At 37.3% G+C, this 15,976-nt stretch overlaps 1 protein-coding gene and 1 long non-coding RNA gene across 2 annotated transcripts in view; one reads left to right on the plus strand and one right to left on the minus strand.

Annotated features, from left to right (window-relative positions):
- Positions 1–15,976, plus strand: part of KIAA0825 (KIAA0825 ortholog) — a 358,820-nt gene that overhangs the window by 304,235 nt on the left and 38,609 nt on the right. The gene's annotated exons all lie outside the window — the stretch shown is intronic.
- LOC144224373 (uncharacterized) overlaps positions 9,643–15,976 on the minus strand; it is a 69,219-nt gene continuing 62,885 nt past the window's right edge. The window contains exon 3 of the long non-coding RNA XR_013333030.1: positions 9,643–9,925. This is a non-coding gene — a long non-coding RNA (uncharacterized LOC144224373). The remainder of the gene's footprint in view (positions 9,926–15,976) is intronic.

Below are 15,976 nucleotides of genomic sequence, written 5' to 3' on the forward strand. Positions count from 1 at the left end.
GTAAAAAAAAAAGGGAACAAACAAAAAAAAAAAAAAAAAAAAAAAAACCCTGCTTAGTTTTGTAGACGTGGCCCAAATCTAAAACAACACCATATTTAAAATAATTAAAGTGTCAGGCATTCTTTTACTTGTACACTGCATCTTTGTTTATTGTTCTGTTAGATAACACGTCTTGTCATGATCCTGCAGGCAAAGCTGTTAACTAGGAAACTCAATTCCACACCCTAGACCTAATTTTTTAATACGGTTTCCTCTTTGATCTACCGTAGCTCTGAATTTAATTAAGAGGTCTAACTTGATGCCCTGCCATTGTATCTTTTGCTCTTCTTGCTCTTTCTGTAGTTTGTAAAAAAGAAGAGTTTTTGGTTTCTTTTAAAGCAAGCTCATTTTTAGTTAGTTCATTGAAAGGTGTCGCCTTCTACTTCGTGTTGCTCCTTGGGTACTTTTATTCTTTGTCTCGTGAACTGACACAATTACCATCTCTACATTCTGCAAATATAGCTTGCAGAGCGAGTTTCCTAGAATATAATTTTCAAAAGTGCCAGACATAAGAATGGCTCTAAAGCCATTTGATGAGTTCTCTGTTACATCTCCTCATTTGCTTCCTTCCCAAAGAGATTTTTGATTTCTGCCTGGAACATGCTTATCAGCTTAAAGGTATGCAGCATCATTATGTTATGAAGATTTTCTTCAGCAGCAAGAGCACTAACCTTGAATGAAGCAGTTGCTAATCATGTTGCACTAAGCAAATAAAAGTCAGAACCGACCTAATCTTGCTTGCCTAATATCAGTTTCTGCAGACTTCGAGCGTAATGTTCTAATCACTGGCGCAAAACAGCCAATTAATTTGCTTTCCCTACGTGTTTTTACTGGCCAAGATGCATAGGGGAGCAGTGCATTCGGTCATAATCATGCTCCACAAAGATGGGAAATGTTCCCTTTGAGCTTCCAATCATTAGGCCAGCCGAAGTGAAGACAAGCCCATTGACAAGTGAGAATGGCAATAATTTATTTTCTATTGATGGGTTGTGACAAATCATGTCGAAGCGGTGGCTGCATACTGTGGGGCTCAGCTAAGGAAGACTGTGATGGGCAAAGATGAAACCCTTCACAGCTCATTTAGTCCAAATGTAGCCACCTGGGTGGTGAATCGGTTCAACATACCAGCCCAGGCATTCCAGCACAAAATTAGATCGCTAACAGGCAGGCCATATAGGGGTTCCTACAAGGCATTAATCAACAGGGTTGAGCTGTCAAAATGCAGAGTCGGAAATTAAGAAACACCAAAAGGATGAAAATGTGGCAATGCTGTCAAAAAATCAAGAATGTGATTCCTACTGCAGGATTCTAGCCACCATTAAAAAAGCTTAGAAGAAAAATGAATTATAAAGGAGTAAGGAGAGGCATCACCTTCTCCTGTGGAAAATTTTCCTATGATTTTTACACATGTTAATTAGTAAAAGCAGCATGAAGATTTATGTAAGCATGAGCACACCCCTTTTCAACTTAACACTGGCAGGTCAGATTACATAGAAGTCCTCCTTACCGCCTCACAGCGTAGTTCATCCCTTATTTAAATTTCTCCTCTGCCCGAACCTACTGATGTGCAGAGCATTTGATGTTTCACGCTGCTTCTGAATACAGACACTTCAAACTCTGCAGAATTCTTGGGCTTGCACAGCTTATTTTCTGAACACTCTTTTTGGTAGAAATTTCTTACATCTGGAGATGTAGGCTGTGCGTGTGTGTGTGTGCGTGTGTGTGTGAGAGAGAGAGAGAGAGAGGAAGAGAGAGATTATATTTTATCAATATTCTTTTAAGAGCTCATTACCTGCTTTCATAATAGAAAAAAATATTTAGTGCCATAAACAAATACAAACAACCAGAGTTTCTTAACCAAATTTTCCCTGCTCAAAAAGCATGCAAAGTTTCTATTACCTGAAAATATATTCTAAATTCAGAAGAATTGCTTTCTAGGTCGCACCCAAGTGTTTCTCAAAGTGTGGTCTAAGGACCACAGATCAGAGTGATCTAGAGTGTTCACTGAAAATGCCCATGCACAGATCAGTCTCTGGGATGGGCCTTGGAACTGGAATTTTAACTGGATGCCCAGAGGGCACCACTTTTTCTTATGTGAATAAACCCCAATCTATTTTCAGATTTAAACATCTGCTTCTTTCCACTCCTAATATGTCTTCCCATGGACTACCTAGATTCCATTTTTTCAAAACCTCTCTACTGCTTTCACATTTGCATGACTTTGATCACTCTGTACCCTTCCTATGCCCCAGCCCCATCTTTCCTATCCTTAGAGGTTCAACTCAAATGCTCCCTCCTACACAAAGCCTTCTCCATTAACTCCGAGCTAACCCAGCCTTTCGTTTTTACCTTTCATAGCATCACCACCTTCTGCCGGCTATTGCAGTGACCTGTACTCATGTTTTATCTTCTAGTTGTGAGCTTGTACACACCTTGAGGTCTGTCTTCTGTGTCTGTTTATACCTCACATCACCTAACTCACTGCCTTGTGCTATATGTACAGTAAATGTATGTCAAACTGAACTGTTGAATAATAGATGTTAGTTAATTCAAACCCAAGCATTATACTTTGAACTCATTCACAAAGATAAGGGTTCTCTCTTACTGTGTGCTGAGTGACTGCATCAGTTTGCATTCCTACCAACAGTGCAAAAATACATGAGGCCTGCTATTTTGTTTATGCATTTGTTTTACTTAACTGCAGTTTGTCTGTAAAATGTTACTCTGCTTTAGAGTTTCTAAGTTCACTTTAATGATATTTTCCCTGAAAGAATATTTGTTAATATTGTAAGTCTACAGCTGAAACAGATATTTATTACGCTGGAAAATAAAGTATTTTACAGTACTACAAACCAGGAGAGCTACTAAAAACTATTTGTTTTGTAAATACTTTAGATATTCTTAGTTTTTAAAAAGATACCATGAACTATACGGCCTTAAATATTTGATAGCTTTGTATGATGATTAACTGTCAATGGCTATAATTGTTTATTTCTGATTTAAGACTAACATCATAGACCATAATATAGCATAAAACATGGAAGCCACAGTTTGGACTTAAGGAATGGGTTCAGCCGGATTGTAAAGCAAAGAAGTGTTTTACTTGGAGTCTCCCTATATTGTGGAAGTACATGAAAGATTAGAAACAGAAGTGGATGAATGGTATCACTTTTGTCATTCTCAAAAACAGTATGTCTCCTTATCCTGTTGTAATTGTTTATTATCAAGGTACAATTGACATATAATGTATTAGTTTAAGATGCACAACATAATGATTCAGTATTTGTATATACTGCCAAATGATCGCCACACATACTAAGTCTAATTAACATCTGCCAACATACATAATTACAAAAAATTTTTTTTTCAGGATGAGAAATTTTAGGATCTACTCTTTCAGTAGCTTTCAAATATGCAATACATTATTATTTACTCACTATGTTGTACATTCATGGGTATTGTTTTAAAACCCCAATGTCCCTGTGTGTTTAGGCACCACAGAAATACAGGGAAAGAATGTTTGCAGAATGCTTGAGAATATAATACTTGAAAAAATAAAATAACTCAAGCCAAACTTGTTTTAGTCAGAAGAATAGCCCTTTATCTGCCCCCGTCTTCAGTTACAAGACTCTACATGAGGAGCAGGAGCTGAGGAGATGCCTCCTAGTTTCTGTCAGTGCCACAGATAATTAGGGCACACCACAGCCAGGGCAGAGTGGCTTAGGAAAGTTCTGAAGGTCTGGGGAAAGTATGCTTTTGAAAAGAAGGTGATACATAAGCTTAACCCTTTCTGACAACTTGGGTTGTTTTAGAACTAAGGTAAAAAGTGTTTTCAGGGACCACACATCTCATAAAGTTTCTGTTGCAGCTTAATAGTCATCTCAGTGGGTTTAACTTCATTGATAATTATAATAGAACAGAAAATGATATTGCATTTTTATTTATATTAGAGTTCTTGGCCACAGGCACCTAGGGAGCCCCTAGATATAACTAAAACCTAATTAGGAGGAAAGAACATTGCTGACTCACTATCTGAATTGGAGAGTAAAAGAAACACAATAATCTCTGATACAAAAACGTAAAACCATGTCAAAATAAAGGATAGTACCTTTAAAATATGCTCTCCACTTTTCCAACCAAAAAAGAACAGCAGCGTGGTATTTAATAACATAGAGCCAATTTGATCCTTTGCTTAGTCCTCCATTCCAGAGGTGTATGAATGCCCTGAAACTGTTTTCACAAACATCACATGTCACTTGGAGACAGAAGTTGAGTGAAAGGTTAGCCCACAAATGTTTGGTGAACAGTGATTAGACTTTCAGAGGAGCCTGGAGGAGTGTGATAGATAAGCACTGAGAAAAGAAAAGAGATGAGAATCAGCCAGCCCATGGTATGAATTTTTGGGAAACCTTTGATGTGTGAGAACCTCTGAAGCATTGGATGAAAGGTTGTTAACACTGACCTCAAGATATTCATGATGCAAGTATTAGAACTCTTGATGATAATAGGAGTATATATTAATTTCAGAGAGGCTTGAAGAAGCCACAGAGCACAAATAAACAACAACAACAAAACCAGCCTGTCCTTAAGAAAGTTTACCTTATCAGCATAAAAACCCAGCTATGACCTATGCATAAAACTTGGGGAAAAAAGGGAAAATGAAAGACAAATGAAGAAAATGCATCTGAAGAGTGATGGCACAGAGAAACACTCTGTGTTCAAAAAAATAATTCTCCAGAGTCTCAAAGAAATTACAGACAACTCGAGCTCTTGAAAACCATCAAAGGACCATTCAAAAAAGTGATAGAATGAAATAAAAGAAAATAAAAACTGAGCTGCAAAACTCAGAGAAAAATGGAAAAACTAGAAATCACTATAGACCTGAAAGCCCTCTTAAAGGCAATAAAAATTCGTATAGTTGACCCTTCAATAACATGAATTTTAACTGTGCAAGTCACTTTTTGTATATAGTACTATAAATGTATTTTCTCTTCCTTAGGATTTTCTTAATATTTTATTTTCTCTAGCTTCCTTTATTGTAATAATACAGTATATAATACATATAATATGCAAAATAACAGATTAATTGTTCACACCATTGGTAAGGCTTCCATCAACAGTGGTCTATCAGTGAAGTTTTTGGGGAGTCAAAAGTTACATAAGAATTTTCAGCTCTTTGCAGGGGGTTTGTGCCCCTAACCTCTGTGTTGTTCAAAGGTCAACTATATACTCGTGAAAATCAAGTCATGGGGATCAGAATTGAGAAATTAAATTGTGGAAGATAAATCTCACAAACCAAATTAGGGTAAAACTATAAACATTATAAAGGAAATGATAGATATGGCACACAAAGGAGTTCAACAATCAAAAAATTTCTGAATAGCAGAACAAATGGAACAAAAAATCACGTTATATATAAGAAAACATTCCTGAAGAAATATTTGATCTGTATATTGACAAAGACCCTTTGTATGTGAGGCTTAATACAAAATAATCAATACCAAAACATATGCTAATATAATTTCTGGTATTTAAGGATAAAATTATTTGGACATATTAGCTGAGAAATCAAGTCTTATAAAGGAGAAAAACAGGTATGTCTTAAACTTCTTCAAAGCAACACTTAATGACAGCAACTAAACTATGGCTATTAGTTTCCAGGGGCAAAAAAATAGGATATAAGAATTTCATTCATAGGTAAGTTATCTTTCATATATTGAAGACAACATTCTCAAGCAGGTAAGAATTTAGGGACTATAGCACCTATGGTAATTATTATTGGCAAAAGATGAATCCAAATAAAACACTTAATAAAAATAGCTAAGATTAAATAATTATGGAAATCTAGATATGTGGTTGAGGGTTATAAATCCTGAAAGTATAAAAATATACATAAGTGTGCCCACACACATACGTGAACTGTTGAAGAGTGGAGTAAAAGGGAAGTGGTAGGCAGGACCACTGATGTGTTAGTATGTCCTTTACCATCCACTTTCAAGAGATGCTTTTTAAGTATGGACTTCAGCCACTTCTAGTTCTTTGATAGTGCTTTTTTTTTTTCCTTAAATATATTTAAAGGAATTTTTATGAAATTCTAACAATTCAGTGAAGAAATATTTCTCAGAAATCCATTTTTCCCCTTTCACTTTATTTTTTGTTGTTATTAAAGCCATCATTTATAGAATTATCCTACTTTAAAAAATGTTATATGAACATAGATGTTTACAAAGACAATAACCAAATACTGAAGTTATTTCTGTGTAGTGGGATTTTAGTGACTATTAACTGCCCTCTATAGATGAGAGCATATAGTTTTATTAATGAGTAGTTTTAAATATCCAGAAAAGTAGGTATGACTTAAATACCCAGAAAAATGGAACACCTTTCTGATGCTGTCTTTTGGGTATTCTTCCTTTTCATTTCTTCCTGTGGGGGGGGGGAGGGGGGAGGTAAAACCGATTTGATCAGTATATGCAGGATGCTAACAGTGGCACAATGTTAATCTTTGGAGGAATTACAAAGAAAGCTAAAGTTATTTTTTTGCATAAAGAGCTTACAATTTAACTTACTGGTCTTTAGTTTTTTGCATCTGTTTGAATGTGAGGGCCATGCTAACATTTTGTGTAACAGAAAGAGGATTTGCAAAGAATCACACCGGGATATTTTTAGGTAGCTCTCTTACTCCCTGTTCACACCTAATCCAGAGCTCTCTTATCCAAGTATATCGGCAATTTTTTATTTAGGAATTATTCAAGGTATAAGGCAGCATCTTTGGGAGATACTTTATGTGGTCGTGAGAGAGCAAAATTAGATCCGAACTCTTTATTCTACCTTAAGAATATATTTTCGTGTATGTCTCAAGTCACTATTTTAGTTTAAGGGAAATCCTTGACTGAGCTGGCAGTTTTCAAAGAAGTACAAATTTATCAGATTTTCATAACCCACACTGCACCAGTAACAAAAGTGAATGATCTGACTCACATACTGTGTCCTAGATTTTATAAAACAATTTGTTGCTACTCTAAAGAGTCTTTTAGAATGAATTAGTTATTTATAGATTTAGATAGTTATCCAAATATTTTGTCATCAGCTAGTTTGATTTTTTTCTAAATATCTGTCATGTTTGTGGGATTCTGATTGCAATGCTATAATGACATTAACTACTTTTTATTGTCATGTTCATGAAAGAAGTTACAATTTTGAAGATTATGGTAACATTTCATGATTGTCAAAGCTCCCAGCTTGACATACTACTTTCTAAAGTTTATTTAAAAAGACAAACTGATGGGAGCCGTTGGCAGTTATCTGGGTTTATTGGCATAAAATATATGGAAAGGAGAGGAGTTGTATTTAATAAGATAGGTCACTTACAACAGTTGTGCAAATCAGCTACTGAAATATTTACTAAATGGACAGGCTTCCATGTGATTTTGAATACTTGCTTTGTGATCTAGTTTATTTACTTTTTTTTTTACAGTAAATTTAAACATCTGATCACCCTCTAGATGTCTTTACCTAGTACATGCCTTCAGATTAATTGCAAAATATGAAACTTTCTTAAAATCATGAATTTTTATTGATTAAAATTAAACACGATTAATCACAAAGATCTTTCATAGTGAGGGCTATTAACATTTTTAAGTGGATAATAACAAATTGCTCTCTGTAGTTGCTTTTGTAACTTTTAGTTCTGTATATTATTTTGTCCTCCAAGGTAAAATGACAGAGTGAGCATATTGCATAAAAACCAAGATCATCACTCTTGCACTGCCTATCACCCTGTTTATGCTTAACCAAGCATTTATTTATTAGTTCTTAATGGTAAGGGCTACAAGGTTACTACACCTGAGAGAAAAATCTGTAAGACAGGCTTTCTAATTAATCACTGAGAGGGTTCAGGAAGGTCTAGCTATTTCTGTAAACTGAAGCATTTATGTGCTCTATTGCAAGTGTTGATCACGAAAATGGCAGGTAATGCTTTATTTCTCTAACTTTCTGTTCTTCCATTAGAAATAATGAACCCTTTACATGCATCTCTGTGTGTGAACATGGATGCCATCATTAAAACTAGAGCCTTTGTTCAGGTGAGGACACACAGGGACAGTTGTAAAAAAACAGAACAATGGTACCAATATCTTAGGGATGATACTCAAATGCCCCCCCATGATGCTCTGAATTGAAGACCACCTATCAGAACAACAGGCTCAGAGACAGAGCAATCAAGAACAGTAAGTGTCCCTGACTGGCTCAGTTTGTAGAGCATGCAGCTCTTGATCTTGGGGTTGTGAGTTCGAGCTCACATTGTTTATTTATTTATTTTTTAAAAGAGTCACCATTTTGGAGTGCCTGGCTGGCTCAGTTTGTAAGAACATTGAATTGGTATAGAACTTACATTTAAAAAAAAAAAAAAGAAGAAAGAAAAAAAGAGCAATAGTTCCTGTTATGCGGGAGTTAGGATATGATATCCAGGACCATTTGTGGCTAGTAAGCTGGAGCCCTGTTCCATACTAGTTAACTGTACTGAGTTCACAAACAAAAACTGTGATGAAACTTGCAGCAGTGCTCCATGTGAAATGATGACTTAACTGACAGCATCGAGGCTCTTTCCCAGATTGACTGAGTCACTGGGCTCTACTGTACCGACTCTCAGATAAAAAGGCACCAGCTCTTGCCATATTTACATGTCTGTTTGGGAAACCACACACTTCTCCCCAGTGCTTGGCATTGCTTTGGTGTGTTTCCTGGTACAGGAGCTTCTCTCTTCCCAGAAACAAAAAGCATTGGCATTGCAGATGTTAATAGCCTGTTCCTCCGGTCTCTAGCCAGGACCCTGACATTGGCTGAACTCACCACCTAAGCTACACTGTTGGCATAATCTACCTTAAAAGCACAGTAAAATTCATTTTCTAAGCCTAGCACATGCAGACACTACAGAGATGTGTCCTCCCTATGCCTGTGCTCATGTAACTCAAATGTAGCGCAGCAGGCTAAGACATCCAGTCAACATACATTCCCCTCGTGATGTTTCTCTTCTTCCTCACCTCCATCTCTCCCCATTTTGACAATCCTTACATTCATATTTTAGTTGCAAGAGATGCAGCTGACAGTAGCCTTTCAGTATTGAGCAGCTATGTAAATGCTAGCTTCCTCCTGGCCATGCTGAGAACAGGGCTGTGGGCACTGAGGCCCTATTGCATTTTATAAAAGAAAGGCACCTTACCCAGTGGCTGCTGCCTCCTGTCCTTGCATTGACCAAGGATTCTGAGCCACCCTCAGGGCCTCAAACACTTTCTGTCTTCATTTTTTAGGTTTTACAGATCGTGTTTTGGTAAAATACATTTTATGCAGAAGATGCTATAGTTTAATAAAAGGAATGATCTCTAAAAATTCAAAGAAGTTGGTCACTTAAGATCCTGGAAAATAGGAGATCCAAGAAGTGATGGAAATGTGCTCTATTAGAGGGGAATATAGCAGGGGAAGACAGATCAAGAAGAGGAGTTTCTATAAAAGGAAGCAGAAAGACAAGGAATAGGAACAGGAGATAATAGTAATACTGTTATAGAATTTTTTTTTTCTTTGGTGAATGACTTAATTTTGTAAATGTAGAAAGAGATGTGTAACTTTATTCAGGTCAGAGGTCAGTGGTCTTGAGTTCAAGCTCTGGTTCTGTTTTATCTGGACTGTCCCATACTGGCAGAGTAGATTCCAGGAGCCTGAAGCCACCGCTCTTATAAAGATGCAGATGCTGGCCATTGGTGGTCAGCCTGCAGGGCACAAAACTGGTAAGGGGCTCTGAGGGGCCATGGGCAGATTTGAAACAGCATCTTCCACCGTTTTCTTGTAAGTTATCCGTCAGTAAAATCACTAGGTAGAATGCAGCCACATCCTGTTAAAGAAGAAAAAGCTTTAAAAAGAGAGCTAAAAATTGATGACTGGCAATTAAATTTGTCTGAGGTTCTATAAATAATAATCAGACTTTTAAACACGAATTTTATACAAATTTGTATTATACATGACTATAGCATATATGTGCCTTTATTGGTTCTCAAATACTTCAAATTGCATAACATTTAAAAAATTTCATTAATATATATTTTGTTCTTCATTGATAATATGAAATCAATTTAATATGTATATTAGAACTTACTGGATTTTTAAGTGGAAATCAATGATGCTACATGTATGTATTTATGCCTTATGTTGTCTAGAACAAGGATGAAGAAAGATAGTATTTGCACATATGCTCCAGATTATAACCCACATTCTTCCATAGGGACAAGAAATCAAACTCAGGGATTTAGAAAACTAGTTTAAAGAAACTGGACTCAGTCAACACAAAGGGGAAAGATCTGATTTGTCCTCAGACAGAAATGAGTATGAATTTTATCTGTGCTGTTTTGCCCCATGTGTTTGAGTAAATCACTTTCTCTCTTAATCTCAGCATTTTTATCTCTAATAATGAGAATGAGACCCCACAGAGCTATAACGAAGATCTGGTAGAATGATGTTCAGACAGTCCCGCAGTCCTTTTTAATTTTCTTTAAAAAATTTTTTTTAAAATTCTAGTTAGTTCACATATAGTACAATATTGGTTTCAGAGACAGAATTCAGTGACTCATCACTTACAACAACCAGTGCTCATCATCATAAAAAGTACTCACCTGAATACCCATTACTCATTTAGTCCATTCTCCTGCTTCCCTCCCGCCATCAACCCTCAGTTTGTTCTCTATCTTTAAGAGTCTCTTATGGTTACTTTCCCTCTCTCTTTTTTCTTTTTTGTTTCTCCCCCCACCCCATATCTTCATCAGTTTTGTTTCTTAAATTCTGCGTATGAGTGAAATCACATGGTATCTGTCTTTCTCTGAATGACTTATTTCACTTAGCATAATACACTTTAGTTCCAGCTACATTGCTGCAAATAGCAAGATTTCATTCTTTTTGATGGCTGGGTAGTATTCCATTAAATGTGTGTGTGTGTGTGTGTGTGTGTGTGTGTGTGTGTGTATACATGCATCACATCTGGAATATATATACCACATCTTTACCCATTCATCAGTTGGTGGACACATTTAGGGTCTTTCTACAATTTGGCTATTTTTGATAATGTTGCTATAAACATCAGGGTGCATGTACTCTTTTGTATTTTTTTATCCTTTGGGTAAATACCCAGTAGTGTAGGGCAGTTCTGTTTTTAACTTTTTTTTTAAAATAAAGTTTATTTATTTTGAGAGAGAGAGAGAATGGGGGAGGGACAGAGAAACAGGGAGAGAATCTCAAACAGGCCCTGCTCCTGTCAGCACAGAGCCCAACACAGGGCTTGATCTCATGAGCCATGAGATTATGACATGAGCCAAAATAGAGTCAGATGCTGAAATGACTAAGCCACCCAGGTGCTCCTCTAAATAGAGGACACAGCTTTTAAATGCACAGCTTTTAACTTTTTAAGAAGCCTCTATACTGTTTTCCAGAGTGACTGCACCCGATTGCATTGCTACCAACAGTGCAAAAGGGTCCCCCTTTCTCTACATCCTCACCAACACCTGCTGTTTCTTCTGTTGTTAAATTTAGCCATTCCGACAGGTGTCAGGTGTATCTCACTCTGATTCTGATTTGTATTTCCCTGATGATGAGTGATGTTGAGCATCTTTTCATGTGTCTGTTATCCCTCTGGATGTCTTCTCTGGAAAAATGTCTATTATGTCTTCTACCCGTTTCTTGCACTGGATTGTTTTTTGAGTGTTGAGTTTGAGAAGTTCTTTTTGTGTTGATACTAACCTTTTATCAGATATGTCATTTGCAAATATCTTCCTCCATTTCATAGGCTGCCTTTTAGTTTTGTTGTTTCCTTCACTGTACAGAGGTTTTTTGTTTGTTTTTTTTTTTTTTGTTTGTTTGTTTGTTTTACCTTGATGAAGTCCCAATAGTTCATATTTGCTTTTGTTTCCCTTAACTCTGGTGACATGTCTATTAAGAAGTTGTTCTGGCTAAGGTCAAAGAAGTTGCTGCCTGTGTTCTCCTCTAGGATTTTGATGATTTCCTGTCTCACAGGTCTTTTGTCCATTCTGATTTTTTTTTTTAAATGAATGGCATAAGAAAGTGGTCCAGTTTGATTCTTATGCATGTCACTGTCTGTTTTTCCGAACACCATTTGTTGAAGAGACTTTTTTCCATTGGATATTCTTTCCTGCATTGTCAAAAATTAATTGATCATATAGCTGTGTGTCCATTTCTGGGTTTTTATTCTGTTCCATGGATCTATGTGTATGTTTTTGTGCCAGTACCATACTGTTATGATGACTACAGCTTAGTCATATGGCTTGAAGTCTGGAATCATAAGGCCTCCAGCTTTGCTTTTCTTTTTCAAGGTGGCTTTGGCAATTCAGGGTCTTTAGTAGTTCTATACAAATTTAAGGACTGTTTTTTCTATCTCTGTGAAAAATGCTGGTAGTATTTCAATAGGGATTGCATTAAATGCATAGATGGCTTTGGGTAGTATAGACCTTTGAACAATCTATAAGCACAGAATATTTTTCCATTTCTTTGTGTCCTCGTCAGTGTCGTTACCAAGTGTTCTAAGGTTTTCAGAGTACAGATCTTTTACCTCTTCGGTGAGGTTTATTCCTAGGTATCTTATTGTTTTGATGCAGTTGTGAGTGGGATCAATTCTTTGATTTCTTTTTCTGTTGCTTCATATTTGGTATATACTAATGCAACAGATTTCTGTATGTTGATTTTATATCCTTTGACTTTGCTGAATTAATCTATGAGTTCTAACCATTCTTTGGTGGAATCTTTTGGGTTTTCTACATAGAGTATCATTTCATCTGCAAATATTGAAAGTTTTATATCTTTCTTGCCAGTTTGGATGCCTTTTATTTCCTTTTGTTGTCTGACTGCTGAAGCTAGGACTTCCAGTACAATGTTAAATAGTAATGGTAAGAGTAGACATCCTTGTCTCTTCCCGACCAGAGAGGAAAAGCTCTCAGTTTTTCCCCATTGAGGATGATATTAACTGTGGGGCTTTATGAGAGTGAGGTATGTTTCCTCTATCCCTATTTTGTTGAGGGTTTATCAAGAATGGATCCTGTATTTTGTCAAATGCTGTTTGTTTTTTTTTTGCTAGAAGATCATATGGTTCTTATCCTTTCTTTTATTAATGTGGTAAATCATGTTGATTGATTTGCGGACACTGAACCACACTTGCCGCCCAAGAATAATTCTCGCTTGATGGTGCTGAATAATTCTTATAATGCAGAGAGANGAATTAATTAGATGTTGCATGTTGCGATACAGACATTAAATGTGAAGAGTTGAGAGTCACTGAAAGCTGAAGTAATCAGAAAAGATTTTGGAGAGGATTAAAAGAATGTCTTCCTTAGTCTGTTTGGGGGTGATAATAATCAAATATCAAAAACTGGGCGTCTAATAAAAAAACAAACATTGATTCCTCAGTGTTTTGAGGGCTGAGAAGTACAAGATCATGGCATCTGCAAATTTGGTGTCTGCTGAGAACTCCCTTTCTGGTTCACAGACACCTGTCTTCTTACTATGTTCTTACATAGTGGAGGAACAAGGGAGTGCTCTGGGGCCTCTTTAATAAGGACACTAATCTCATGCTTGAGGGTTCCATCTTTATGACCTGTTCATCTCCCAAAGGTCCCACCTCCAAATACCATCAATCACATCAAGGATGAGGTTTCAGTGTATGAATTCTGGGAGAAGGCAAACATGAAGTCTATATAGCAGGAAGTAAGAAGTTGGAACTTTGCTAGGGGAAAGAACATGAGCAGAAACAGAGGCATGAGTGAATAATGGCAAGTTAGGAGGTGAGGCCAATCATTTCCACTGCTGTGGGCTGACAGTGACAGGAGCAGATGGCAAGGAATGTGTTTGGAGACAGACAATTAACTTCATTTCAGATTTCTAAGACTTTGAGGTCACAAGACGTCTGAGTGAGAATATGTCTCACATAGCTAGAGAGCGGGGAGGCTGACATTGTGAGGAGGCTATAGATTTGGTGGTCATCAGTCTTATAGTGATAGTTAAATCCAGTGAGCTGCCAGTGAGAGGGGAGAGAGCACAAACTAACAACTGAGTGTGTGGAGGATACTATCTAGTTATAGGGTGGAAAGCAAAAGAAGCCCAATCAAAAGTAAATCCACCAAGAAGGGTGATCAGAATATTAGGAGAAAAGCTAGGATAGTGGTGTGGAGGCCAAGAAAGAATGGCTTTCAGCAAGAGGGGGTAGCCAGAGCCTGAGGAGGGCAAAGAAAGGAGGTGGTCTATGAGTAGCTCTCTTCCCTTAGAAGAATGAAACCAGAGGCATCTGGATGGTTCAGTTGGTTAAGCATCTGACTTCAGCTCAGGTCATGATCTCATGGTTCGTGAGTTCAAGCCCTGCATCTGGCTCTCTGCTGTCAGGGTGGAATCTGCTTTGGACCCTCTGTCTCTCCCTTTCTCTGTCCCTCCCCAACCTTCAAGCACGTGCACACAGCTCTCTCTTTCTCTCAAAAATAAGTAAATTAAAAAAAAAAAAAAGACAAATGAAACCAGTATATCCCAAGTGAGCCTTGGAAGGAGAACCATTGTTTGGGTAAGAACACTGACCATCTGCTCTGCTTCTCTTGGTTCTGCCTTTTCCTTGGGCTCACTTGTGCAGATGGTTTTCTTTTTGCTCCTCATCTCCTGCCTCCACATCCTAATCCCTAGACTCAAATAACACCTTTTTTTGTGTGTGTGTTTGGCCCAGAACAACCTCTTTTAGTCACCCTTAGAACAACTGGGACAGGGTAAGTCTTTAAGAAAAGACTTTACAAAGTACTAAGGAACAACAGAAGAAAATAAACAGAACTAGGGGTGCCTGGGTGGCTTAGTCGGTTAAGCGTCCGGCTTTCGCTTAGGTCATGATCTTGCGGTTCGTGAGCTCGAGCCCGGCGTCAGGCTGTGTGCTGACTGCCAGCTCAGAGCCTGAAGCCTATTTCAGAGTCTGTATATCCCTCTCTCTCTGACCCTCCCCTNCATAACCTTTGCAAGTTAATCAATCTCTCTGTGCCTTGGTTTTCTATTCTGAAAAATGGGAATAATAATAATAGTACATATTTCATAGGATTGTGAGAACCAAGTAGACTTAATGTATGTAAAATTCTCAGATGAGTACCTGATATACTTAAAGTGCAACATAAGTATTTGCTATTCAATTAAATAAATACAGAATAGAAAGAAATGAAAGAGCAGTATACATGTTTAAAAGTGTAAATACTAGAGCCAGACTGTCTGGATTCAAATACCTGCTCAACCATTTACAAGCATGTAACTGTGAACAAATTACTTGACCTGTCAGGGCCTCAGTTTCTTTAGTTATAAAATGTGAATATATCTACTTTATTATAANATAATTAACAGCCATTATTATTAGCTCTGTAGCTTGCCAATGCAGTATTCTGACCTCTAGGCATCACGAATGTGGTCCCCTTTTACACCTAATCCAGGCAGACAGGCTTCCCTTGGGTCTTGGCAGTCTACCCTGGTAGATACAGCTTCTTTCATGTCTTTATCTCTTTACCAGGAGCAGGATAAATTTACCACCCATTCTTTCACCTACCTAACCCTGTTCAGATTTCTTCTTTGTAATGACTGTGTACTGACCTTACCCTTCAGAAGAATCTTTCAAATCAGCTAGGGTGGGGTACTCTCTCTTAGAATAGAAAACATTTTTAATATAATCACCTGCAGCTGGCATTCATTTAAGAAAATGTAAGCACGATTAAAATGAAGACAACATAGTTATAAGCAGAGGAGAAAGAGAAAGGAACTTTGTTACAGGAACTTAAGGGTCATGGCTCTAAAAGTTCTCTAAAAGCAGAAACATGCAGGAAAGCCAATTCCACATCTAAAAAGTCTGGAGATGTCTTTATGGCAGAGGCAGGGGCTTTTC

The sequence above is a fragment of the Crocuta crocuta genome, unplaced genomic scaffold (genome assembly GCF_008692635.1).
Source record: "Crocuta crocuta isolate KB4526 unplaced genomic scaffold, BGI_CrCroc_1.0 scaffold42, whole genome shotgun sequence".
Lineage (NCBI taxonomy): Eukaryota > Metazoa > Chordata > Mammalia > Carnivora > Hyaenidae > Crocuta > Crocuta crocuta.